The following is a 24,003-nucleotide window of genomic DNA, read 5'->3' as shown; positions in this document are numbered from 1 at the left end:
ACCCATATGTATGTGAATGAATGTATCAGTACTTAAGACACACACATGGAAATTGCATATGTATACAGCAAACTGATAATAGTGAGTGCACAAGTGCCCAGTCTTGTCTGACTCTTTGCAACTCCACAGACTGTAGGCCTCCAGGCTCCTCTGTCCGTGGAATTTTCCAGGCAAGAATATTAGAGTGGGTCGCCATGCCCTCCTCCAGGGAATCTTCCCATCCCAGGGATTAAACCCACGTCTCTTTATGTCTCCTGCATCAGCAGGTGGGTTCTTTACCGGTTGAGCCACCAGAGAAGCCCAACTATCAATAGTGGTTTCCCCTACAATGTTGGACAACATGGAAGAGTGGGAGGGAAGTCTGTTGGAAGAGAGAGGTTTTTTTTTTTTTTTTACCCTATACACTGCAATATTTAACCATTTAAAAAACAAATATAAGTAAAAGCGAGCAAAGAACAGTAATGCTGAGAATTAAAAAACAAGGGTTCCAGATCAGCTATACTAAATAATCTCCAGGGAAAAGACATCCGAGAAGAACGTGAGGAGCAAGCATGAAGGGAATTGGTCATATTTTCAATATGGTGGGAAAATACAAGAGCCGTTGGAGCAGGATGGTGACAGAATTGCATCTGCATTTCCAAACGGTCATCTTGCTCCACGTCACTAATGATTGGAGAGACTCAACTCCAAACGCCAAGGAGGGACCACTTCGCCCGAGTCCGACTGGGCCTCATTGCAATGTCTGTCCATAGCAGATGCTGGAGAAGCTGTGGAGCAAAGGGAACTCTCCTCCACGCTGAGTAGGAATGGGAGTTGGTACAGCCGGGATGGAAAAGAGTATGGAGGTTCGCGAAGGAACTAAACGTAGAAGTAGCCTATGGTTCAGCAGTCCCACTCCCAGGCATAGATCCACCCCCAGTCCAAGCCAACAAGCTAGATGCCCCGTTTGGGCACATCGATCTGTGCGCGCGCTCGCATGCGCATGCGCGATCGCCTGCGAGGCTGGGGGTGGGGCGGGGGCTGGGGCTCTGGCTGGAGTCGGTGCAAGCCCCGGGATTGCCTGAGGCAAGCCAAAGGAGCCCCAGAGGGAGACGGGACGGCCGGTCGTCTGGTTTCCTGAAAGCCGAATGCGAATGCGGAGGGGCTCGCGGGCCGCGGGGAGGCAACCCAGGTCTGCAGCGGGAGTCGGGGCCCCGGCCACCCACTCACTCCCCCCGCCCCGGGAGGGGCTGGGGCTGCGGGGGTGGCGGGGGGCGAGGGGGGTGTGGGTCCAAGAATTGGGACGCGGGGCGGGGGCTAAAGGACCTCTTCTGGTAGGCAAAAAAGCCTCCAGCACCCGGAATTCCCAGGTGGTCTCCCATCCAAGATACTAAACAGGCCCGACCCTGCTTAGCTTCCGAGATCAGACGAGATCGGGCGCCTTCAGGCCGATAGGGCCGGAGACGGACGCGGCCGCCGCGGGGCGCCCTAAGAGCCTTGCGCTTCGCCTCCCTTTCGCTCTGACCTGCAGGTCGGGCCAACGGGCCGCCCCTCTCCTCGGGGGGCCGTGCTGTACTTGAGCCGCACGACCCGCGACCGCACTCCAGCCTGCTGACGCCGGCCCGGCCCCCGAACACCGCCAACACCAGACCAGCAACCGCCTGGCCGGGCCCGGGGGCCCGATGGGCTTCCAGGACCCCCCAGTGACCGGGAGGGCGTGCGTGCGTGCGCGCGGGGCCTGGGGGGTGGGCTGAGGGGTGCGGAGGTCTCGGCGCCCTCCCACCCCCGGCCACTCCAGACCCGGCCGCGCTGGCCGAGCTGGGCTTCCCCCCCCATCCCGTTCAATGCTCAGGGCCGCGCGACCCCGGAGGTGTCGGTCTTAGGGGCCCGCCGCCTCCCGATCCCCGCGGCCCGGGGGCCTCTGAACCTCCTGCGGGCCTAGGCGCAGCGAATCTTGAGCGCCCAACTTGCCCGGCACCTGCCCGCTGCCCAAACCCACCGGGAGCCACGGAGGCGCGGTCGACCGGAGCGCCTCAGCCCCGCCCCTTTGCCCTACCGAGGCGCCCCCCTTGTCCCCACGCCGCCCGCCAAGCACCCGACCTTCCTGAGAGAGCAGACGAACCACAGGCAGGCACACAGACAGACACACACACTCGCACGCACCCACGCCATGGGAGACAGCTGGCCTGCGCGAGCTCCTCAGCCAGAGCCATAGCACCTGGGAGAGGCCGGGGCCAGACCAAAGGCCCGGCGGACGGCTGTCGGGAGAGACAGAGGCAGAAATCCATGAAGCTTCCGAGACAGACTCCAAGACGGCGAGAGGGAGATACACACACACACACACACACACACACACACACACACACACACACGAGTGTGGTCTTTGGAAATTCTTCTGTTCGTAGTTGCTGGGTTGAGCCCAACTTTTATAGGCCCCATGGAGTGCGGCCCATCAGGCTCCTCTGTCCGTGGCATTTCCCAGGCGAGAATACTGGAGTGGGTTGCCATTTCTTTCTCCAGGGGATCTTCCCAACCCAGGGATCAAACCCGAGTCTCCTGCGGGCGGATGCCTTGCCATCTGAACCAGCACATTGCGAATTCCCTAGGCAAAATACAAAGAAAAGAGCTCGTGTGCTACTAAGTGGAAAGATGATTGAAGAAACAGAAGGTGTCCTTTGTTGGTATCTTTGAATCTTTTTTTAGTTTTCGTTGATTTTTACTCTTAAGGCTACTTGAACAAGGCAAGAGAGAAACCCCAGAATTGAAAAGCAATTGACTTTTTTGAAAGAAACCTGTGCAGGTTAAGCACTCTTCGTTTTTGAGAGATGGTGAAATGCAAAATCTTGATTCAACACATATGACTTTGGTGAACTTTATTTCAAATCTCCATGATGAACCCCTAAGGCGTCCAGGAAGAAAGGAGTAGAGCGGGAGACAAAAAGAGCAACCTTTCCCCTTGGCGCCATCCCAACCAGCTGCTTAGTTCCTTCATCTCATGGACTACCATCTGGGCTTATCTGGTTTGTCTGATTCTTGTTTCGGGGCCCGTTTCTAGTCACAAGGCTGTCAACAGTGGGGGGTGGGGTGGGGTGGGGGGGAAGCCCTTCTTTCCATTCCACATGAGACCCAGTGGACAATCCAGGCCCTGGCCACTGCATAGAGCGTGCAGCAACAATATCAACGGTGATGCTGGTTAACAACGCATATTCCTGGAATCCACTCCGTTGGCTACTGAGTGTGTGCGGTGGTGGTCTGGAACCTATACCTGGAAGCTTTCTTGATGATTGCAAATGACACCAAAGTCCGAGGACGATGGAAGATCTTCACGTTTCTGCAAGAGCCACACACCTCCAGAAGGAACCGCAAGACTTGCCTGACATGGTCAAGGTCTAAGTATTGGACTACACGTCGGAAGGTCTCCACCTTTGCTATGGAAGTCAAACGATCTTTCTTGGAAATGAAAATGGATCACACTGAACGTTCACATTCTTCTAGAGCATTTGAAAAGCCCTAAACTGTAGAAATCTGCTGTACGAGTTCCTTGAAAGCAAGAACCCATACTGATGGATATGTCTTAATGCCTTAGATTGTGCCTTGAATATAGCGTACACATGAACCCAGGAAAGGAAAGAATGGAATCGCCAAATATACAAAGAGATCAAAAGTGCCGAGCCAAGTGACACCTTGAGGCTTCCAAGAACTTTTCTGTCTTTCACACGCTAAGTAAATCCTGAGCACCTACGATGAGCTGGGAGGCATGTAATAAGTTTCTGGAACTAGAAGGCGGAGAGAAGCAGACACAGAGTTCCTGCTTTCACTGAGACGAATCTAATGATACATCACAGGCAGATCCTTGGAGAACTTGTCGAGGGGCCTCTACCCTCACCAAAACCTGGGTGTCAGGGAAGGCTTTTCAGAGTAACCATTGCGTTGAGGTCCATAGGTTGAACCTACGTAAACCAGGGTTGAGATGCAGGAAGAATTTCAGGCAGGGAAAACAGCATCCTGGAAGTCTACGTGACCAGGGAACCTTAGGACGTTCAAGAAATGAAAATGCCCTATGGGATGGAAGCCAAAGAGTGCAGAGGGCATTCCAGGGAAAAGACATCCGAGAAGAACGTGAGGAGCAGGCATGAAGGGAATTGGTCGTATCTTCAATATGATGGGAAAATACAAGAGCCGTTGGAGCAGGATGGTGACAGAATTGCATCTGCATTTCCAAACGGTCATCTTGCTCCACGTCACTAATGATTGGAGAGACTCAACTCCAAACGCCAAGGAGGGACCACTTCGCCCGAGTCCGACTGGGCCTCATTGCAATGTCTGTCCATAGCAGATGCTGGAGAAGCTGTGGAGCAAAGGGAACTCTCCTCCACGCTGAGTAGGAATGGGAGTTGGTACAGCCGGGATGGAAAAGAGTATGGAGGTTCGCAAAGGAACTAAAAGTAGAAGTAGCCTATGGTTCAGCAGTCCCACTCCCAGGCATAGATCCACCCCCAGTACAAGCCAACAAGCCAGATGCCCCGTTTGGGCACATCGATCTGTGCGCGCGCTCGCATGCGCATGCGCGATCGCCTGCGAGGCTGGGGGTGGGGCGGGGGCTGGGGCTCTGGCTGGAGTCGGTGCAAGCCCCGGGATTGCCTGAGGCAAGCCAAAGGAGCCCCAGAGGGAGACGGGACGGCCGGTCGTCTGGTTTCCTGAAAGCCGAATGCGAATGCGGAGGGGCTCGCGGGCCGCGGGGAGGCAACCCAGGTCTGCAGCGGGAGTCGGGGCCCCGGCCACCCACTCACTCCCCCCGCCCCGGGAGGGGCTGGGGCTGCGGGGGTGGCGGGGGGGCGAGGGGGGTGTGGGTCCAAGAATTGGGACGCGGGGCGGGGGCTAAAGGACCTCTTCTGGTAGGCAAAAAAGCCTCCAGCACCCGGAATTCCCAGGTGGTCTCCCATCCAAGATACTAAACAGGCCCGACCCTGCTTAGCTTCCGAGATCAGACGAGATCGGGCGCCTTCAGGCCGGTAGGGCCGGGAACGGACGCGGCCGCCGCGGGGCGCCCTAAGAGCCTTGCGCTTCGCCTCCCTTTCGCTCTGACCTGCAGGTCGGGCCAACGGGCCGCCCCTCTCCTCGGGGGGCCGTGCTGTACTTGAGCCGCACGACCCGCGACCGCACTCCAGCCTGCTGACGCCGGCCCGGCCCCCGAACACCGCCAACACCAGACCAGCAACCGCCTGGCCGGGCCCGGGGGCCCGATGGGCTTCCAGGACCCCCCAGTGACCGGGAGGGCGTGCGTGCGTGCGCGCGGGGCCTGGGGGGTGGGCTGAGGGGTGCGGAGGTCTCGGCGCCCTCCCACCCCCGGCCACTCCAGACCCGGCCGCGCTGGCCGAGCTGGGCTTCCCCCCCCATCCCGTTCAATGCTCAGGGCCGCGCGACCCCGGAGGTGTCGGTCTTAGGGGCCCGCCGCCTCCCGATCCCCGCGGCCCGGGGGCCTCTGAACCTCCTGCGGGCCTAGGCGCAGCGAATCTTGAGCGCCCAACTTGCCCGGCACCTGCCCGCTGCCCAAACCCACCGGGAGCCACGGAGGCGCGGTCGACCGGAGCGCCTCAGCCCCGCCCCTTTGCCCTACCGAGGCGCCCCCCTTGTCCCCACGCCGCCCGCCAAGCACCCGACCTTCCTGAGAGAGCAGACGAACCACAGGCAGGCACACAGACAGACACACACACTCGCACGCACCCACGCCATGGGAGACAGCTGGCCTGCGCGAGCTCCTCAGCCAGAGCCATAGCACCTGGGAGAGGCCGGGGCCAGACCAAAGGCCCGGCGGACGGCTGTCGGGAGAGACAGAGGCAGAAATCCATGAAGCTTCCGAGACAGACTCCAAGACGGCGAGAGGGAGATACACACACACACACACACACACACACACACACACACACACGAGTGTGGTCTTTGGAAATTCTTCTGTTCGTAGTTGCTGGGTTGAGCCCAACTTTTATAGGCCCCATGGAGTGCGGCCCATCAGGCTCCTCTGTCCGTGGCATTTCCCAGGCGAGAATACTGGAGTGGGTTGCCATTTCTTTCTCCAGGGGATCTTCCCAACCCAGGGATCAAACCCGAGTCTCCTGCGGGCGGATGCCTTGCCATCTGAACCAGCACATTGCGAATTCCCTAGGCAAAATACAAAGAAAAGAGCTCGTGTGCTACTAAGTGGAAAGATGATTGAAGAAACAGAAGGTGTCCTTTGTTGGTATCTTTGAATCTTTTTTTAGTTTTCGTTGATTTTTACTCTTAAGGCTACTTGAACAAGGCAAGAGAGAAACCCCAGAATTGAAAAGCAATTGACTTTTTTGAAAGAAACCTGTGCAGGTTAAGCACTCTTCGTTTTTGAGAGATGGTGAAATGCAAAATCTTGATTCAACACATATGACTTTGGTGAACTTTATTTCAAATCTCCATGATGAACCCCTAAGGCGTCCAGGAAGAAAGGAGTAGAGCGGGAGACAAAAAGAGCAACCTTTCCCCTTGGCGCCATCCCAACCAGCTGCTTAGTTCCTTCATCTCATGGACTACCATCTGGGCTTATCTGGTTTGTCTGATTCTTGTTTCGGGGCCCGTTTCTAGTCACAAGGCTGTCAACAGTGGGGGGTGGGGTGGGGTGGGGGGGAAGCCCTTCTTTCCATTCCACATGAGACCCAGTGGACAATCCAGGCCCTGGCCACTGCATAGAGCGTGCAGCAACAATATCAACGGTGATGCTGGTTAACAACGCATATTCCTGGAATCCACTCCGTTGGCTACTGAGTGTGTGCGGTGGTGGTCTGGAACCTATACCTGGAAGCTTTCTTGATGATTGCAAATGACACCAAAGTCCGAGGACGATGGAAGATCTTCACGTTTCTGCAAGAGCCACACACCTCCAGAAGGAACCGCAAGACTTGCCTGACATGGTCAAGGTCTAAGTATTGGACTACACGTCGGAAGGTCTCCACCTTTGCTATGGAAGTCAAACGATCTTTCTTGGAAATGAAAATGGATCACACTGAACGTTCACATTCTTCTAGAGCATTTGAAAAGCCCTAAACTGTAGAAATCTGCTGTACGAGATCCTTGAAAGCAAGAACCCATACTGATGGATATGTCTTAATGCCTTAGATTGTGCCTTGAATATAGCGTACACATGAACCCAGGAAAGGAAAGAATGGAATCGCCAAATATACAAAGAGATCAAAAGTGCCGAGCCAAGTGACACCTTGAGGCTTCCAAGAACTTTTCTGTCTTTCACACGCTAAGTAAATCCTGAGCACCTACGATGAGCTGGGAGGCATGTAATAAGTTTCTGGAACTAGAAGGCGGAGAGAAGCAGACACAGAGTTCCTGCTTTCACTGAGACGAATCTAATGATACATCACAGGCAGATCCTTGGAGAACTTGTCGAGGGGCCTCTAACCTCACCAAAACCTGGGTGTCAGGGAAGGCTTTTCAGAGTAACCATTGCGTTGAGGTCCATAGGTTGAACCTACGTAAACCAGGGTTGAGATGCAGGAAGAATTTCAGGCAGGGAAAACAGCATCCTGGAAGTCTACGTGACCAGGGAACCTTAGGACGTTCAAGAAATGAAAATGCCCTATGGGATGGAAGCCAAAGAGTGCAGAGGGCATTCCAGGGAAAAGACATCCGAGAAGAACGTGAGGAGCAGGCATGAAGGGAATTGGTCGTATCTTCAATATGATGGGAAAATACAAGAGCCGTTGGAGCAGGATGGTGACAGAATTGCATCTGCATTTCCAAACGGTCATCTTGCTCCACGTCACTAATGATTGGAGAGACTCAACTCCAAACGCCAAGGAGGGACCACTTCGCCCGAGTCCGACTGGGCCTCATTGCAATGTCTGTCCATAGCAGATGCTGGAGAAGCTGTGGAGCAAAGGGAACTCTCCTCCACGCTGAGTAGGAATGGGAGTTGGTACAGCCGGGATGGAAAAGAGTATGGAGGTTCGCAAAGGAACTAAAAGTAGAAGTAGCCTATGGTTCAGCAGTCCCACTCCCAGGCATAGATCCACCCCCAGTACAAGCCAACAAGCCAGATGCCCCGTTTGGGCACATCGATCTGTGCGCGCGCTCGCATGCGCATGCGCGATCGCCTGCGAGGCTGGGGGTGGGGCGGGGGCTGGGGCTCTGGCTGGAGTCGGTGCAAGCCCCGGGATTGCCTGAGGCAAGCCAAAGGAGCCCCAGAGGGAGACGGGACGGCCGGTCGTCTGGTTTCCTGAAAGCCGAATGCGAATGCGGAGGGGCTCGCGGGCCGCGGGGAGGCAACCCAGGTCTGCAGCGGGAGTCGGGGCCCCGGCCACCCACTCACTCCCCCCGCCCCGGGAGGGGCTGGGGCTGCGGGGGTGGCGGGGGGGCGAGGGGGGTGTGGGTCCAAGAATTGGGACGCGGGGCGGGGGCTAAAGGACCTCTTCTGGTAGGCAAAAAAGCCTCCAGCACCCGGAATTCCCAGGTGGTCTCCCATCCAAGATACTAAACAGGCCCGACCCTGCTTAGCTTCCGAGATCAGACGAGATCGGGCGCCTTCAGGCCGGTAGGGCGGGAGACGGACGCGGCCGCCGCGGGGCGCCCTAAGAGACTTGCGCTTCCCCTCCCTTTCGCTCTGACCTGCAGGTCGGGCCAACGGGCCGCCCCTCTCCTCGGGGGGCCGTGCTGTACTTGAGCCGCACGACCCGCGACCGCACTCCAGCCTGCTGACGCCGGCCCGGCCCCCGAACACCGCCAACACCAGACCAGCAACCGCCTGGCCGGGCCCGGGGGCCCGATGGGCTTCCAGGACCCCCCAGTGACCGGGAGGGCGTGCGTGCGTGCGCGCGGGGCCTGGGGGGTGGGCTGAGGGGTGCGGAGGTCTCGGCGCCCTCCCACCCCCGGCCACTCCAGACCCGGCCGCGCTGGCTGAGCGGGGCCTCCCCCCCCATCCCCTTCGCTGCTCAGGGCCGCGCGACCCCGGAGGTGTCGGTCTTAGGGGCCCGCCGCCTCCCGATCCCCGCGGCCCAGGGGCCTCTGAACCTCCTGCGGGCCTAGGCGCAGCGAATCTTGAGCGCCCAACTTGCCCGGCACCTGCCCGCTGCCCAAACCCACCGAGAGACACGGAGGCGCGGTCGACCGGAGCGCCTCAGCCCCGCCCCTTTGCCCTACCGAGGCGCCCCCCTTGTCCCCACGCCGCCTGCCAAGCACCCGACCTTCCTGAGAGAGCAGACGAACCACAGGCAGGCACACAGACAGACAGACAGACACACACACACACACACACACACACACACACACGAGTGTGGTCTTTGGAAATACTTCTGTTCGTAGTTGCTGGGTTGAGCCCAATCTTATAGGACCCATGGAGTGCGGCCCATCAGGCTCCTCTGTCCGTGGCATTTCCCAGGCGAGAATACTGGAGTGGGTTGCCATTACCTTCTCCAGGGGATCTTCCCGACCCAGGGATCAAACCCGAGTCTCCTGCGGGCGGATGCCTTGCCATCTGAACCAGCACATTGCGAATTCCCTAGGCAAAATACAAAGAAAAGAGCTCGTGTGCTACTAAGTGGAAAGATGATTGAAGAAACAGAAGGTGTCCTTTGTTGGTATCTTTGAATCTTTCTTTAGTTTTCGTTGATTTTTACTCTTAAGGCTACTTGAACAAGGCAAGAGAGAAACCCCAGAACTGAAAAGCAATTGACTTTTTTGAAAGAAACCTGTGCAGGTTAAGCACTCTTCGTTTTTGAGAGATGGTGAAATGCAAAATCTTGATTCAACACATATGACTTTGGTGAACTTTATTTCAAATCTCCATGATGAACCCCTAAGGCGTCCAGGAAGAAAGGAGTAGAGCGGGAGACAAAAAGAGCAACCTTTCCCCTTGGCGCCATCCCAACCAGCTGCTTAGTTCCTTCATCTCATGGACTACCATCTGGGCTTATCTGGTTTGTCTGATTCTTGTTTTGGGGCCCGTTTCTAGTCACAAGGCTGTCAAGAGTGGGGTGGATGTTTGGGAGGGGGGGGAAGCCCTTCTTTCCATTCCACATGAGACCCAGTGGACAATCCAGGCCCTTGCTACTGCATTGAGTGTGCAGCAGAAATATCAACGGTGATGCTGGTTAACAACGCATATTCCTGGAATCCACTCCTTTGGCTACTGACTGTGTGTGGTGGTGGTCTGGAACCTATATCTGGAAGCTTTCTTTATGATTGCAAATGACACCAAAGTCTGAGGACGATGGAAGATCTTCACATTTCTGCAAGAGCCACACACCTCCAGAAGGAACCACAAGACTTGCTTGAAATGGTCAAGGTATAAGTATTGGACTAAAGGTTGCAAGGTCTCCACCTTTTCTATGGAAATCAAAATATCTTTCTTTGAAGTGAAAATGGATCATACTCAACGTTCACGTTCTTGTAGAGCATTTGAAAAGCCCTAAATTGTAGAAATCTGCTGTACGAGTTCCTTGAAAGCAAGAACCTAAATTGTAGAAATCTGCTGTACGAGTTCCTTGAAAGCAAGAACCTATATTTATGGATATGTCTTAGTGCCTTAGATTGTGCCTTGATTATAGTGTACACGTCAACCCAGGAAATAAAGAATTGAATCGCCAAATATACAAAGAGATCAAAAGTGCCAAGCCAAGTGACACCTTGACGCTTCCAAGAACTTTTCTGTCTTTCACACACTAAGTAAATCCTGAGCACCTACGATGAGCTGGGAGGCATGTAATAAGTTTCTGGAACTAGAAGGCGGAGAGAAGCAGACACAGAGTTCCTGCTTTCACTGAGACGAATCTAATGATACATCACAGGCAGATCCTTTGAGAACTTATCGAGGGGCCTCTTGTCTCACCAAAACCTGGGTGTCAGGGAAGGCTTTTCAGAGTAACAATTGAGTTGAGGTCCATAGGTTGAACCTACGTAAACCAGGGTTAAGATGCAGGAAGAATTTCAGGCAGGGAAAATAGCATCTTGGAAGGCTATGCGACCAGGGAAACTTAGAACATTCAAGAAATGAAAAATGCCCTATGGGATGGAAGCCAAAGAGTGCAGAGGGCATTCCAGTTAAAAGACATCAGAGACTAACGTGGGGAACAAGCATGAAGGGATGTGATCATATATTCAATATGATGGAAAAATACAAGAGCAGTTGGGGCAGGGAGATGATAGAATTTCTCTGCATTTCCAAAATGTCATCTTGTTCCATAACACTAATATTTGGAGCGACTCAACTCCAAGTTACAAGGAGGGACCACTTCCACGAGTTCGAATAGTCCTCATTGCAAAGTCTGTCAATAACGAATGCTAGAGAAGATGTGACCAAAGGGAACTCTACTCCACATGCAGATTGTGTGGGTGAATTCTCTAAGAAATTAAGGGAAGGAGTGCTACATCTTGTTTGTTGTATTGTGTTTTGGGGGAACTATTTTGGAATTAGAGGAGCCCATTCCTCAGTATATGATTTCCAAACTAGGCAAGTATAATTACAGTCTGATAAGATGTAACTCAAATAACTTCTGAATGTTAATTGATTTTGAAAGAGGAAATAATCTTGCAAGAGAAATATAGACAAACAGGAAAAGCATAGTTGTCAATATATTAACCTAGAGATGGTACAAATATTGTTTAAGAAATATGAAAGTTTCATGGAGTATTTCGCATGAAGGAATTATTTCCTCTTAAAAGTCAAAAGGGCTTCCTTGGTGGCTCAGAGGTTAAAGCATCTGCCTGCAATGCAGAAGACCTGGGTTTGATCCCTGAGTCAGAAAGATCCCCTGGAGAAGGAAATGGCAACCCACTCCAGTATTCTTGCCTGGAGAATCCCATGGATGGAGGAGCCTGGTGGGCTACAGTCCACTGGGTCGCGAAGAGTCAGATACTACTGAGCAACTTAACTACCTTAAAAGTCAAAAAGGATCATGAGTCCACTCATAAAAATGATTTGTTCTTCAGTTTTATCATGAATTACCTGACTAAAGGATGATTATGTATTGTATTATTCCTTCAAAATTATAGCACATTGTTCACTTTCCAGATTTTTATTTAATTGATATTTATTTAACATTGACTCTGTGCCAGCACTGCAAAGCCCACCCACACACCCTACACCAATTTTGTGACTTCATTAGAAACCACTTAATCAAGCAAATTCTATAGTTACCTCTATTTTACATCCTAAATTGGCACATTATATGTCGCCCTACTTAACACTATTAAGATTATCTCTTTTTTAAAAATTCTTGATAAACATAATTCCTGGCTTCCTCACAAAATAATTTAAATTATATAAAAACTGGAACTTTGTCTAATTTATCACTGTATTCTTAGCTCTTCGAGGAATATTAGTACTAGATATTCAAAAGACTCGTATTAAATGAAAATGATTTCAGTGGGTCTCAAAATAACTTGTCTTTAAAAGGCATTGGTGCGGGGAGCTGCCCGTCAGAACGGGGTCCTTTGTCCGAAGGACACAGCTCTGGGAGCTGCCTCAGTCCTTGAGGGTTTGCTTGCAAACATAGCTCTCTGTCCCGCCACCCCAGAGATTAGGCGCTTATTTACTGCAGGCACCTGGAGTTCTGTGCAAACTTCTCACGCACAGAGAAATATTATCTGGTGTAAGAAATAATAACAGGGTGCCATTCCCATGCTCTCAAGATTTCTTGTGACTGTTTGTAAGATGTGTAGGTCAAACAAAGAAAATGTTAACTGTCTTGTCTTTCTCACGCTCTTCTGTATAAATATGAGATGCTGAATAAAGTTGGTGTCAGACTGCGTCCCTTCGTGGAGACGTGTCTGAACCTCTCGACCCCATCTTTGTTGGAGATTTCTCTTGCTTTCGTTTCTTTTCTCAGCCCCGCCGTGCACGTTCTCGGGACCTGATCGACTTTGCCGTCTAGCACCGGCACATTGGTGCCATTTAAAGTAGATATTAGGTTTCCATTTTCTCATCAATGATTCGTTTCATTGGTTTTGTCATTTCAGATAACTTTCTTGAACATCAGATCATGGAAGATAGAAATAATGTTACTGAATTTATCCTCTTAGAACTTTCTATGGACAAGAAAGTCCAGATCCTCTGCTTTTTATTTTTCTTATTCTGTTACCTGGCTATTTGGTTGGGGAATTTGATCATTGTGATTTCTATTACATGCAGTCAGCTAATCACCCAGCCCATGTACTTCTTCCTTAACTGCCTTGCACTCTCAGATCTCTTCTACACCTCCACTGTGACACCCAAACTCATGACTGACTTACTGATGGAGAAAAAGGCCATTTCCTATAAAAACTGCATGACACAGCTTTTCACCACCCACTTCTTTGGGGAGGGGGGAATGAGGTCTTCACCCTCACAGGGATGGCCTGTGACTGCTATGTGGTCATCAGCAAACCTCTCCACGACGCCATCACCACGAACAGGCAAAAACGTCACTCAGTTCTCATAGCGTCGTGTGCAGGGGGATGTCTTCATTCTCTTGGTCTCTTTCTTCTTGCGATTGTTTTACCTTTCTGTGGCCCCAGTGAAATAGACCACTATTTCTGTGATGCATATCTTTTGTTGAAACTAGCCTGCACTGATACACACAAAATTGGCTTTTTTGTCATTGCCAATTCTGGCTTGATGGGACTGGTGCTCTTTGTGGTTTTGATGGCCTCCTACATTTTGATTCTGTATAATGTGTGCACATATTCTGCAGAAAGCCGCCATAAAGCACTTTCCACCTGTAGTTCCCACATCACAGTCCGTGATCCTCTTTTTCACACCTGTCATCTTTGTTTACATTAGACCTGCCACAACATTACCAGAGGATAAAGTGTTTATGCTCTTCTACACAATTATTGTCCCCATGCTCAACCCGCTTATCTACACACTTAGAAACATGGAGATGAAAAATTCCATAAGAAGAGTTTGGTGCAATAAAAGGTTCTGGGAAGGGAGCTTAATGATCTGAAGGTCATTCATCTCTGACGCCAGTGACTGTCTTCTCATCACTCCCTCTGTTGCTGAGTCTCTCCTGCTAATGGGAACATCAGGCAGAATGTGTAAAAGCCAAGCCTCCAACAACAGCTTGCCTTCAGTGGTTCCTTCTTTATTTTCCTCTCAATGCGTTTTCCTTGATTTCACTTTTCACTAATAATCCCCTTTGTTTAAAAAAAAAGAAAAGGAAACTTTTTACAGAGTAAAAACACACTGAAAAATCTGGAGGGAGAGTGATCCTGCCTGTATTGAAGGCTAAACCTGGGGGAGACTTCGCTCTCAAAATACTTGGCCTCAAGGTATAAAAGGTAATAATATGTTACAAGGTAAAAGACAGTTAAAGAATCCACCTGCTAATGCAGGAGACACATGTTCAATCCTTGGGCCAGGAAGATCCTCTGGAGAAGGAAATGGCTACCCACTCCAGTGTTTTTGCCTGGGAAATCCCATGGAGAGAGGAATCTGGTGGGCTACAGCCCATGGGGATGCAAAACAGCTGGACATGATTCAGCGACTAAACAAAAACAAAAAGGCAGTTATAGGAAAATAAGAACAATCACATACTGCAAACTCCTTTCAGAACTATATACCTAGCCTCGTATCCTACAACTCTAGGTTTCTTTTAATCAAGTACCTAGAGATTTTTTTGTGTGTATTTGTGAACTGCTATTATTTTACTTAAGTGAAAAGAATATATAGATCTAAATACAACATAGTGTAAAGTCCAGCCTTATAGTCGACATGGCAAGTCTTACAGTCTGAAAAGCAAGTCACTGTGTGATCTGTTTGTGAAGTAACATTGTAAGTATTGGGGGAAATATATGTGTGTATATATATATATATATATATATATATATATATATATATACAAACTCATGCTATTTGAACTGGGTTTGATATTAAGTATACATGATCAAGGAATAAATAAACTACAACTGACTTTGCTACAAAAAAGAAGAAAATATAAATCCTTTAGTTCCTCAAAACAGATGATTTATCTCAAAGTAAAAGACTTTCACTTACTATCTAAATTCAAGTGTAGAATAATCCTAAAATAATATTTGACAAAATATAGATCAGACTCAGTGATGGGAATATATATATATATATATATATATATATATATATTCTGCTGCTGTGCTTAGGTGTTTCTGACTCTGTGGCCACATGGACTGTAGCCCACCAGGCTTCTCTGTCCATGGGGATTCTCCAGGCACAAATATCGGAGTGGGTTGCCATGTTCTCCTCCAGGGGATCTTCCCAAGCCAGGGACTGAACCCAGGTCTCCCACATTGCAGGCAGACTCTTTACCAACTGAGCCATCAGGGAAGCCCAAGTATACTGGAGTGGGTAGCCTATCTCTTCCCCAGGGGATTTTCCCGACCCAGGAATCAACCAGGGGTCTCCTGCATTGCAGGTGGATTCTTTACCAGTTGAGCTACCAGGGAAGTCTAATGTGTATACATCCATACCTATAGGATTTTCATGATTTTCTAGGGCAAAGTATACATTTTGTTTGAAATACATTTTTAAGATTGCTGCATTTTCTTATGAAAATGTGCATAGTTTTGGATATAAAATGTAACTATTAATAGTATAGATTTGTATTCTATATAATGAGTTAAACTATATTTAATACTATAGATTTATTTTAGGTAATAGGATATTTTCTAATGTTTCTCTCTCAAAAAATGTAATATTTTTTAGAATTAATAGGACAGATGATGGATTTTAAAGAATCATATTATTACTATGTCATAAAAATGTTGTTAACTGTTCTCCACACAAAGATAGGCCATATTAATATTTGGCTATATTATGTGTGTGTCTCCTTCAGAATTTTCCACAGTTTATTGTGACCCACACAGTCAAAGGCTATGGCATAGTCAATAAAGCAGAAATAGACGTTTTTCTGGAACTCTCTTGCTTTTTCGATGATCCAGCAGGTGTTGGCAATTTGATCTCTGGTTCCTCTGCCTTTTCTAAAACCAGCTTGAACATCTGGAAGTTCATGGTGCACGTATTGCTGAAGCCTGGCTTGGAGAATTTTGAGCATTACTTTACGAGCAACAAAGATCTGTCTAGTCAAAGCTATAGTTTTTCCAGCAGTCATGTATGGATGTGAGAGTTGGACTATAAAGAAAGCTGAGGGCCGAAGGATTGATGCTTTTGAACTGTGGTGTTGGAGAAGACTCTTGAGAGTCCCTTGGACTGCAAGGAGATCCAACCAGTCCATCCTAAAGGAGATCAGTCCTGGGTGTTCATTGGAAGGACTGATGTTGAAGCTAAAACTCCAACACTTTGGCCACCTGATGAGAAGAGCTGACGCATTTGAAAAGACCCTGATGCTTGGAAAGGTTGAGGGGAGGAGGAGAAGGGGACAACAGAGGATGAGATGGCTGGATGGCATCACGGACTCAATGGACATGGGTTTGGGTGGACTCCGGGAGTTGGTGACGGGACGGGGAGGCCTGGTGTGCTGCAGTACATGGGGTCTCAAAGAGTCAGACACGACTGAGGGCCTGAACTGAACTGAATATGTATGTGTCTTATTTTTGTACTTGCAAGATACTTTGCAAATATTATTTTGCATATTTTGCTGAATATTTAAATGTCAAAAAAGAATGGTGTTTCAGAATTGTAAATAATCATCTTAAGGAGGCAGAAGTTATCAAAGTAACTGAATGAATATGTTGTAAATAATGTAAATCAACCAAATCTTACTTAATTTCCCAATTGAATTATCTCCTCAAGTGGATCAGTTGTTTGGAGTTACATTTTCATAAAGATCATCCATTCGTCTTCCCAGATAGTTGCGAATATCTGGTAATAACTGATATTTTTCAATATCCCCATCTCTGTGTTTGCTTATAGTGTTTAACAGCCTTCCATAGAGACCTCAGCTCTGCCTTCATGTGTAAATTAAGCAGAAACCATAATCCATGACCTTCAGCCATGAACTACGGAGTTTAATACCAGATATTTTGGGTGAGGAATTTTTAAAAAAGATGCTTACAATATATGCCATTCTTATCTCTCCTGTTAATAAATACAAGTACTAGGAAATAAAGAGGCCAGAATATATTGCTTCATTTCACAGAGACATCATTCATACAAATCTCTCTCTCTCGGAATGAGGCTTAAAATAAGACATTATTCTGCCTGCCTCATTCAGTCTGGATTCATGAGCAGTTCAGGTTGTGGGGTGGTGGTTGCTTTTCGCTAGTAAATCACACTGTATGAGAAAACTCATATATTGAGTTTAATTCCTATTATGTGGGGATTTCTTATGTTATGTCAGTTCAGTTCAGTTCAGTCGCTCAGTCGTGTCCGACTCTTCGTGACCCCATGAATCGCAGCACGCCAGGCCTCCCTCTCCATCACCAACTCCTGGACTTCACTCAGACTCACGTCCATCGAGTCAGTGATGCCATCCAGCCATCTCATCCTCTGTCGTCCCCTTCTCCTCTTGCCCCCAATCCCTCCCAGCATCAGGGTCTTTTCCAAAGAGTCAACTCTTTGCATGAGGTGGCCAAAGTACTGGAGTTTCAGCTTCAGCATCATTCCTTCCAAAGAAATCCCAGGGCTGATCTCCTTCAGAATGGACTGGTTGCATCTCCTTGCAGTCCAAGGGACTCTCAGGAGTCTTCTCCAACACCACAGTTCAAAAGCATCAGTTCTTCGGTGCTCAGCCTTCTTCATGGTCCAACTCTCACATCCATACATGACTACAGGAAAAACCATAGCCTTGACTAGACGGGCCTTTGTTGGCAAAGTAATGTCTCTGCTTTTGAATATGCTATCTAGGTTGTTCATAACTTTTCTTCCAAGGAGTAAGCGTCTTTTAATTTCATGGCCGCAGTCACCATCTGCAGTGATTTTGGAGCCCCCCAAAATAAAGTCTGATACTGTTTCCACTATTTCCCCATCTAGTTCCCATGAAGCGATGGGACCAGATGCCGTGATCTTCGTTTTCTGCGTGTCGAGCTTTAAGCCAAGTTTTTCACTCTCCACTTTCACTTTCATCAAGAGGCTTTTGAGTTCCTCTTCACTTTCTGCCATAAGGGTGGTGTCATCTGCATATCTGAGGTTATTGATATTATCCCGGCAATCTTGATTCCAGCTTGTGTTTCTTCCAGTCCAGCGTTTCCCATGATGTATTCTGCATAGAAATTAAATAAGCAGGGTGACAATATACAGCCTTGACGTACTCCTTTTCCTATTTGGACCCAGTCTGTTTTCCCATGTCCAGTTCTAACTGTTGCTTCCTGACCTGCATACAGATTTCTCAAGAGGCAGGTCAGGTGTTCTGGTATTCCCATCTCTTTCAGAATTTTATACAGTTTATTGTGATCCATGCAGTCAAAGGCTTTGGCATCGTCAATAAAGCAGAAATAGATGTTTTTCTGGAACTCTCTTGCTTTTTCCATGATCCAGCAGATGTTGGCAATTTGATCTCTGGTTCCTCTGCCTTTTCTAAAACCAGCTTGAACATCTGGAAGTTCACGGTTCGTGTATCGCTGAAGCCTGGCTTGGAGAATTTTGAGCATTACTTTACTAGCATGTGAGATGAGTGCAATTGTGCGGTAGTCTGAGCATTCTTTGGCATTGCTTTCTTTGGGATTGGAATGAAAACTGACCTTTTCCAGTCCTGTGGCCACTGCTGAGTTTTCCAAATTTGCTGGCATATTGAGTGCAGCACTTTCACAGCATCATCTTTCAGGATTTGAAACAGCTCCTCTGGAATTCCATCACCTCCACTAGCTTTGTTCGTAGTGATGCTTTCTAAGGCCCACTTGACTTCACATTCCAGCATGTCTGGCTCTAGGTCAGTGATCACACCGTCGTGATTATCTGGGTCGTGAAGATCTTTTCTGCACAGTTCTTCTGTGTATTCTTGCCCCCTCTTCTTAATATCTGCTGCTTCTGTTAGGTCCATACCATTTCTGTCCTTTATCGAGCCCATCTTTGCATGAAATGTCCCCTTGGTATCTCTAATTTTCTTGAAGAGATCTCTAGTCTTTCCCATTCTGTTGTTTTCCTCTATTTCTTTGCATTGATCGCTGAGGAAGGCTTGCTTATCTCTCCTTGCTGTTCTTTGGAACTCTGCATTCAGATGCTTATATCTTTCCTTATCTCCTTTGCTTTTCACTTCTCTTCTTTTTCCAGCTAAGTCATACAGTGACTCACTTAGTGGCTCAGTCACACACTTGATAATGTAAGGAACAACACTTCTTGAAACAGGCAATATAGAAAACGATAGCAGTAATAGTAGAATCATAAGTAAGAAGTTAGGTCAAGAACTTCTAGTAGGTGTAGCCCAGTGACATCTCCATGTCATCTGACTTAGTTTGCTAAATGACTATAGCTTGCTGTTGATATCCTGGTTGTAGATCCTGAGCATCTGATCTTGATTCAAAGACTGGTTATTGAGATAAGCTTTAGAAACAAACTCAGAATGTCCTTTTTAACAACTTAATTAAACCTCTTAGCAATGTAACATAACCACAAGGAACTATCTCAGGAGTGCGTCTTAGTAAATACAGACCTTAACTTAAAAAACTGGAACTTAATATTCAGTGAAACATAATAGATGCCATAGGCCTGACATCAGTTAGGTGGATTTTTCTTTTAGAGCTCCCCAGTATACGTTGAGATTTCTGTATATGTCGGGAGACAGTCTTTTTATTTACCTGAGAAGGCTGTTCAGAACCCAAGTGTCTCCAGCTTCTGGAGGGATGAGGCAGAGAGAAAAAAGGTATAATTTTACCCGTAGGAGTAAATCACTAGATTGTTTTAAATGACCAGTAACTCGAGGAGAAGTGCTTCTTTATATCTGAAAACACAGAGTAAAAATCAACAATATGTCAGACAAAAAGTCGTGAAAATTGCGGTCATATTTAGCAGTCTACTCCATCCCATGCAATTGATCCCTTTGTTCTGCTGTCCTTGCCCAATGGCCAAGGACATCAGTGAAAGCAGTAGTCTCGAAGAAACTCATGAAGCTTTTGTGAATGCCTGTATGACCTGTCCAGCAAAGTGGGTGCCCTGATCACTGGAGATTGTGGAAAGCACCTTTTAACCATTTTTTCTATTCTGAGATATTAATTCTGAAGCCAGGAAAGGCATTATCAAATAAAAATGAGGTTTGTCAGGGAGCCAGGAAAAGCCAAGTGGCCACGTTGGACTTCTCATAGCCCCAACTCTTTGGTTTATGGCCATTTTTAATCCATTTTAAATTCACTGAAGAGGCGTTAACTTTTGTAGAAGCAGAATGAGCTTTGTTCATATGTGCTGTAGTCTGTTATCAAAAGCCACATTCCAAGAAAACTTTGTTCTTTTAATCAGTGAGAGAAAACCAAATTCCAGTTTGGTAACAGCTTATATTCACTGTGAAACAATAGTTATTCACTTAGTCATAGTCACAATAAGACTTCAAAGGCAGTTTAATGTCTTAACAAACTTGTAGCATGCACAAAACTCTTCTTTCACTTGCAACACACCTTTTTGCACTTTCTGTATTCGTCACTTCATTTGTCCACTTAGAGGACAGCCACCTGTACGTTTAGACTTACTTTGCTTTTCCTTAATAGAATGTAATTCCATTCCTTATTACTTTTTATTAAAAACACACATCTTACTTTTCTTCAGAAACCATGACTTGTACTTTACATCATCATTCTGTCGATTGGTAAGGATAAATCACCCAAAGTTATATCATTTATAAAAGTATCTGCACAATGTCTCTGTTAATTAGATCAATAAACAAACATCAGTATCATGTATCAATACAATAATGATTATTTCCCAGTTCACACAAGCCTCGAATTCATTTACTTTAATTTCCTTGAATTTAGAATTGTTTGATTTGTAAGCACTTACTTCTCTTTAGGCCAATTAATTAGAGCTCATTGAACCACTTAGCCTTTAGCAATTTTTTCCAAGGATGGAGACATACACCGAGACACACACAAATCTGGACAGACAGAAACCTCACAGTTTTCCACCTGAAATTTAAATTGTCTCTTTGTCCCTTTTATTTTCTTGGCTTGAGTTCCAGCTCATGGCTGGAGTCCCGGATCGAGTGGGCTGTGTATCTCAAGGACATGATAAGAGTTAACTCAGGTTTTTCCCCAGGCATGTTTCTGTTTCTCAGGCAGGATCAGAGCTCCCCAAAAGAGTATTTTCACAAGTCAAACTTTTAGTAATTACATGTGCAAAAGGAACCAGTTTTGCAATTTCAAAAAGATTCCATTTTACCTAGTTTTCTCCGGAGTCTAAAGAATACACATGGCCATTCAGGGTTCAAAATGTCATTTCTCCTTCATGTAGTCATAGCTTCATAGCTAAAATTTAAACCAGAGAGTGCTCAAATTGGCTCTGATGACAGGGGTAGACTGATCGAGAAGATGTCCCAGCAGGGATTATCTCTCTGGGCAGGTGAGGTCGTCTCTTAAAGCAAAGAAACCCCATATATAAGGGATTTTTAGGCCTTGAGGATCAAAATTATCCCAGTTTTTCAAGATATTATTCAAGGGGGGGTGGTGGTTCTGGACTGTTAGGCCCCATCTGTAAGAGAGAAAAAAGCAGTGCCCAGTGCCATGGCTTTTTTCTACCAGAGGTGTCTGCCCCTGCTCTAGACGGGGTTGGAGACTGATTTTCCACCTAAGCTTCCTTCCCTGGCCAGAGCTAACCTGTCTCTTACAGGTGAAGGTGTCCTACTCCCACCCCCCCTCATTCTACCACCCAGGCATGGTGGAGATGCACCAGGGTTAGACCTGATGGCATCCCAGATTGATGTCCAGGTCCTCACCATTAAAACCTTGGTTTGATTTCCCTTTTATTCCGGCACCACCTGGGGTGGAACAGAGTAGTTTTCCGGATGCTCGCCGAGCCAAGACCACTAGGGGAAGCACCCAACTTCTGTGTACCTGCGCACATTCCTCATAACAGTATAAGTGGCAAGTCATAAAGGGATGAACAGAAAACCCAAGACATCCTCCTGAGAGTGGCCACACGAGTCTATTTAATAACAAAGGAGGCGATGGAGGGCCCGCCTGCGAGGAAAAACTAATCCTTCATATGCATGGAGTGCCAACATCATCCTTTTGATTCCTGTCCCTCAGACTGTACAAAAAGAATACCTAAGGAGTTGAGACAAGAGCCACTGGAGGGCTTCGTCTGCTCTGCTAAGAGCTAGCGCTACTAAGGGAAGAAGCCCAATGCGCTTTCAATCTGCCCAAATCTGGGGTGTCCCAATCTGTGTCCTCAGGAATCTCATGCTCACCAGCAATGCCTCAATCCATATAGTCCAGAGGCATAGCCACGACAAGAACTTGCCTGTGTGTCTGTGGGGTCAGGATGGTGATTTCCAGTCTGAGAGATGTCCCTGGAGCTAGAGCTCCAGCTCGCTCCCTAAAGTGCTCCTGTCTGCAGTGTCCTGTAAAACTTGGAATGGGGGCCTTGCTAGAAAAGCACAATAACAGCATGGATTGCAAGTCCCTTGAAAGTCTACAATCCGGCACACGAGGTTAATAACTTTAATTCCCCAAGCAGATATGAAATGGTCAGAGGGACCAGGAAAAGCTGACTGGGGAAAAGAAGTTCAGTCCACATGCTTCTGATTTAGTAAAGTAGCTGCTGCTGCTGCTGCTGCTGCTGCTAAGTTGCTTCAGTCGTGTCCGACTCTGTGAGACCCCAGAGTTGGCAGCCCACCAGGCTCCCCCGCCCCTGGGATTCTCCAGGCAAGAGTACTGTAGTGGATTGCCCTTTCCTTCTCCAATGCAGGAAAGTGAAAAGGGAAAGTGAAGTCACTCAGTCGTGTCCAACTCTTAGCGACCCCATGGACTGCAGCCTACCAGGCTCCTCCGCCCATGGGATTTTCCAGGCAAGAGTACTGGAGTGGGGTGCCATTGCCTTCTCCATAGTAAAGTAGAGACCACAGTAAACGAGCAAAAGAATCTCAACTCCGAGTGTTCTTACCTTGTCTTGAAGATCTTGGACAAGCCCCCAAGATGATAACCTAGCAGTCAACGGTGACCGATGCCACTGGATTCATGGTGTCTGAAGAAGAAGATATTACTCTGGGGCCAAAGACAGTCTCAGTCATTCAGAGCTTTGTGTATATTTTATTTAAAGTGAAGGTGACAGAAAAAGCTTCTGACACAGACATCAGAAGGGGCTCACTAATTTAAGTGGGGCCATATATACGTCTCAACTAGCCTCTGAGAATAGACAAAAAACATCTCAAGGATGTGAGCGTTTTGCCCAGACCCTTTCCTATAGCATACATCCAAAGCTCAAAAAGAGGAATGTCCTTGAACCTGAGATACTGCTCCCTACAATGCCTACTTGTCTTAGGCCAAAGAATGTGAAAAAGCAAGCAAGCTTGCCTCCTCCTTAAAGGGGCTTTAGGCTTGGACTCTTTATCAACCTGCTGGGACAGGTAAGTATACAGTTAAAATCAGAAAACTCTAATGTGGTAATGGTGGTGAGTAAAGCATTTGTATAACATACCACTGATAACTCATATAAGTATATCACTTATAAATTCAGTATGAAGGTCAAAAGATAAAATATCAAAATAATGATAACTACAAAATGAAATAATGGAACCATGTTTGAAGAATTAGATGACAGTATGATACTAAGTCAACAAACAGAGAGACCCAATGAAGAGCTACAAATTATTTTTTTTAAAGGAAACTAACATAAATTCTGGATTTGAAAACGAAAATAATTGAAATGAAAAATTGATAGGTTCAATAGCACATATGAGATGCTGGCAGAAATAATCCATAAACTTGAAGATGAATTCATAGAAATCAATGTAAAAATAAAGAGAAAAAAATGTTGAGGGAAAATGATCTAAGGCATCCATTCATTACACCATCGAGTATGGAAGGAGAGAGACTCTCAGAAAGCAGGGAGAGAAAGGGGAAGGAGTAAAATTACTTGTAGTCGGAATGGCTGACCGGCAGGTCAGAGCGAAAGGGAGGCGCAGCGCAGGGCTCTTAGGGCGCCGGGCGGCAGCGGCCTCC

At 47.7% G+C, this 24,003-nt stretch overlaps 3 pseudogenes; all 3 read right to left on the bottom strand.

Moving 5' to 3' along the window:
- Nucleotides 1-1,324: 1,324 nt before the first annotated feature.
- On the bottom strand, nt 1,325-1,444 carry LOC129627520 (uncharacterized; annotated as a pseudogene).
- Nucleotides 1,445-4,885: 3,441 nt separating this feature from the next.
- LOC129627416 (uncharacterized) lies at nt 4,886-5,005 on the bottom strand (annotated as a pseudogene).
- A 3,437-nt stretch (nt 5,006-8,442) lies between these two features.
- On the bottom strand, nt 8,443-8,562 carry LOC129627413 (uncharacterized; annotated as a pseudogene).
- Nucleotides 8,563-24,003: the final 15,441 nt, after the last annotated feature.

This window comes from Bubalus kerabau, chromosome 14, assembly GCF_029407905.1.
Source record: "Bubalus kerabau isolate K-KA32 ecotype Philippines breed swamp buffalo chromosome 14, PCC_UOA_SB_1v2, whole genome shotgun sequence".
Classification (NCBI taxonomy): Eukaryota; Metazoa; Chordata; class Mammalia; order Artiodactyla; family Bovidae; genus Bubalus; species Bubalus kerabau.
Note: the sequence above shows the minus strand (reverse complement) of the source record. Positions and strands in the feature narration are given on the sequence as shown.